Here is a 4,644-nt window from a genome sequence, read left to right on the forward strand (position 1 = left end):
CGAACACTGACCGTCGGAGTCGTCGCCAGCGTGAGTGACGCACAATGTCATCATCAAGTGATGTCACCACATGACGTCATTATGACGTCACAGATCGCCAAAATCTGTTACGTCATCGTGACGTCACATAGAATGGCATCGCATAATTACGTCACGCTTCATGATGACGTCGTCGCTTCGTCAAATGTGTGCCAATCACGGAGGCAGTGCGAAACCAGGGGAGATGCAGAAAACGTGCAATGACTCCGATCCTGGAGGCAGTTAGTGCAAACCACGTTAGTGCAGAAAGCTTTCGGAAGAGGCCAGGGGACGATCAATGCATCATCTCAGAAGAGGAGGATGGATTTCGCTTTCCAGTCGTCTTAGGTGAATGCATAAGGATCGCTGTGAGTTTTTTAAAGTTTTAGTGAAGTTAAACGGTTTATTTTCGCACAATATTTGAGGCGTTTTCGATTTAGAGAAATAACTTCGGAGCACCGTCGACTTCGTTTGAACGACGTTTTAATTAGTATACACGCAGGACGAACGCGAGCAGTCAGACAACTCGACTAGGCTTATAACTCAGCGCGGTGGCGAAGCCATTTGTGTAAAGCACGTCTTCTTGGCGTCTGTACGCATCCTGCCCTCCCCCCTCTAGACGGCCCCGCAACCTGTTGCTTTCTCTGGGGTTTGGGGTGCGAAGATGATAAAGGACTTTTGTAAAGCAGTATAGGTGGAAGGCCGGCTAGAGTGAAACGGAAATTAGGCCTAAGCAAGGAGCAGGAGGAGAAAACGGAAACGGTCGTTCTCAATTCCACTCGTGCGTGTATGTCCTTGTACGTGTGTATTTGGATTTGCACGCACAAACAAAAGTGTAGATGCTCGAAATGCAGATGCTCGGGGTAGTGTGTGTATGCTCGCGGAGGGAAGTGTAGGTGCTAGCGGAGGAGGGGGGGGGAGGGTAAGCGTCTGAAACTGCGTAAGCGTGAAGACAACTCAAAGCGACGCGAAGGTGCGCGCTCGGAAAAGGAAACTGGCAGACAACGCATATACGACGCGCGGATTGCGTGTGCACTTATATACATAACGCGGCAGTGGCCGCCAGGCGGCGCATGCGCGACGGTCGCCGCGCCCGCAGGTTCATTGGCGCTATCCCGCTGCGAAAATCACCAGGTGTTACTTATAGCACTTTGCGCTTGATAAACGAGCGCCCGTTTCCTCTCAGCGGGACGCCCCCTGCTGAGCAAGAAACCGACCAACCAACCAACTGCCAGCGTGCACCGCGAGTGGCGCTGCGTGTGTGTGTGTCTCGCTATAAAGCCGGCACCCCTGAGTCCGGGGTATTGCATGCAGAGAAGCGGTTGGAAGGAACGTGTGTGTGATAAAAGAAGCAAATGATAAGAATGAGAACGGTCTTGGTTGAGGAGACCGCACGTAGTCCGTGCAGGCGCGAATGGGGACCCGTTTCTCGTTTCCTGAGCTCGTGTAGGGCAACTCGTGTATGTGCGCAGGGAGGTGGTCACATGGTCTTCTTATGGTGCCGGTGAGCCAAACTGTGTAGGTGGCCTCGTGTTGGTGGTTTGTTCGAAGATATTGTTACGGGGAGAAGAATATATTTTCATTATGTATACAATAAGGTAAGCGTTGACAGCTGGGATAGTTGGCTCTGGTGTATACTGTGAAACGTCGTACTGGCGAACAAAGACATGGACAGGATAGGATAGCTGGCCTTGTGTGCCTTTTCCTATCCTGCCCATGTCTTTGTTCGCTGGTACAGCGTTTAACAGTATACATTAAGTTCAGCGGCTGACAACATGGCGCCCAGCTCGCGAAGTCCAAAAATGTCTCCTTTCCAGTCCTCTTCGTCGTTATCTTCAGCCTGTTACAATATTGTATACGTATAGTGGCAGTCAACCCCCTACTTCTAGCCCATTTTGTGGCGAGATTATGCGGGTAACGTTACTCGGAGGATGCAATAGGATCTATTGCTTTCGTATTATGGATGCGAATCAGTAGCGGGATCGATTCTTCCGATTTCTCGTACATCGGGCAGGGTAGTGCGTTTAATTTTATATTGACAATGAGCAGTATTAGTGAATGTGAGTCGGCTCAGCGTATTCTAACAATAAACTGCGACATTGAACCTATACAGTATATGCATATAAATTGAGCTCGTATGTATACTTAAAACTGGCAGATTGCTTACTTGAATAGTAAATGATGTGAAACATTTATTTCATCTCTGTATACATTTGGGCTACAGAATTCTTGGCTACCTGATGCTCCGGCTCATGTATATAAAACGTAATTTCGACTGATGATTTAGTTCCCGTAAACTTTGTGTGCATTATTCCGTAATTGAAACAGTAAATCGCGCAATCGCATAGCCATGAATTGATTTTTGTAGTGGCTACGAGCCTACGACTCTTGGAAGTGCAAGTGAATTTTGTCGAATGACATTTGTCGAATGGCATACAAATGATCACTAGAAGGGACGGAGAGAAAAAAGAAGTAAAAGATGTGAAGAAGTAAAAGAGCAGTCATCCATCAATAGGCCTACTCTTTGATTCAGCATAGAAACACCAAACGCGGTCTAGTTTTCCATGTCCTTAATACAGGACAACATACATAACCAGCGGAATCCACGGGTGGGTTAATCTATGCGACTGGATAAACGCCGTTTTTTTTCTTGTATATTTTTTATGCTGCGTATGGAACGACATTCGACTGTTTGCATGCTTGAAAAAAAAAAAAAAAGTCATTCACGAAAGAAAAAAAAAATAGATCCGCCTGCCCCGGGTGAGGATCGAACTCACGACCTTCAGATTATGAGACTGACGCGCTGCCTACTGCGCTACCGAGGCTTTTTTTTTTTTTTGTCTCGTGTTCCGAATGCACATGTTTATCAGATCTGTACGAAGTACATCAATATCCTCGGACTATGTTAAATTTATTGTTAACATATGAAATTTTATTGAATATATCCACCGGTGGTTTAATCTAGATCTCGCAGCATCCGACGTAATAGAATTGCATGAAACAAAAGCGACGAAGTTTTAGAAATGTTTGTTGCCAACGCTACGGCTAGTGGATAAGCGCTCATAAGTGTTACATTTGTACGAACGATTGATTATCAATCATCATCATTTTTATCATCGATTGTACGAGCGTTAATCTGACAAAGCTTGTGTCCGAGAGCCGGAGCGAGAGTGAAGAATCATTTTCAAGATATTTTTGTCTTTTCTTTACATTTTTCGACCATAATCTCAATTTTTATATTTCAATGTTGTCACGTTAAACTGCGCACCCAAGTGCGCTAATGTTGTTTTAATTTCCTCGGACATTATTTTTGCTGAGAAAATGTTACAAATGCGCTCGCCTTCTTCGCCACTACGTCTCCCGTTCTAAAGAAGTGACCATTGTTCGGTTACAAGAACTTATATACGTTGAGTTCTTCTATGTTTGCCGTTTATTTATCTATTTTTTTTTTCTTCATAATCTAGTACACGCGTGTGCTAGTGCGAACAATGCGACCAATCAGAGTAAATCATCGGGACAAAGTTTGTCGTGGAAGAAATTTAGAAAAGCAAAATGCAACGAAGTAGGGGACAACATAAAGGGTAAGGGAAGGGTAATTCTTTACTCTAATCTCAATTACCCGAAAATAAGACTCAGGAGTGGCGCGGGATCCGTTGTTTTGCTTGTTTGCCGTTAAACCTTACCGTCTACTTTTTAATCGATCGCAATTATAACTTCAGACATTTACAGTCTTTCGTAGATGTGTGTCAGCACAGGCAAGAGCTGAAATAAAGTGAATTTCGTGCGATTTACATTAGCAATAAACGCCTACCTTCAACGCCGTCTGTCATTCCGTTGGTGCATACATACAGGGTAACCTCGCTGAAACGATTCCGCACGACACATTTTTCCGAATAATACCTTTTATACCCCTGACAACGTAACATAGGAGCAATGTGTTTTCATACGCTTAATACACGATGGCGTTTCCGCCTAAAACGAGTCAATACGACAGCACAAATGGTTGAGTTCTCGTCGCAAATATTCGCTTGAGTGAAGAAGCAGTAGATTCTTTAGTTTCCTTTTTTTATATAAATTTGCGGAGTTTTTATTTTGTTTTACAGACATGGAAGAGAAGGAAATTAAGTGTGAACGGACGAGCTAATTAAAGGGACACGAAAACAGCCAACGTGGGTTGTTAAAGTAGCGTTCCATAAACCTCGTAGCGCTTGTTTCGTGCCATGGAATTAAATGCTCAATACCAATGAAAACCAGCTTGAGTGTGGCCGTCGCCACTGGAATTTGCTGCCAAAAACCGCTAGAATCCTCGTGGGGCCGGGCGCCGTTACTATAGTATATCTTTCCATGTATCTTTAAAGCATTACTTCCTGATGGACGAGGTTGCAGCAGGTGATACGAGAACTATTTGGACGACGCGTCTGCTGCTCGCAGACGTCCGCGCGGCGCTCTACACACTTAACATTTTTACACCCTTAAGGGTGTAAAAAGGGTGTTAATGACACTAACACCCTTTTTTCCATTGCACAACACCCTTTTTTCTTTATATACACCCTAAGAGAAGGGTGTGCGCGGAAAAAGGGTGTTAATGTCTTTCCTAAGGGTGTTAATGGACGAAGTGAAAGGTAC

The 4,644-nt window shown here is 44.7% G+C and overlaps 1 non-coding gene across 1 annotated transcript; it reads right to left on the reverse strand.

Annotated features, from left to right (window-relative positions):
- Positions 1-2,770: 2,770 nt before the first annotated feature.
- On the reverse strand, positions 2,771-2,843 carry Trnam-cau (transfer RNA methionine (anticodon CAU)). The gene has a single exon. It is a non-coding gene; the product is annotated as a tRNA-Met (tRNA).
- Positions 2,844-4,644: the final 1,801 nt, after the last annotated feature.

Source organism: Rhipicephalus sanguineus, chromosome 11 (assembly GCF_013339695.2).
Source record: "Rhipicephalus sanguineus isolate Rsan-2018 chromosome 11, BIME_Rsan_1.4, whole genome shotgun sequence".
In the NCBI taxonomy this organism is placed as follows: Eukaryota; Metazoa; Arthropoda; class Arachnida; order Ixodida; family Ixodidae; genus Rhipicephalus; species Rhipicephalus sanguineus.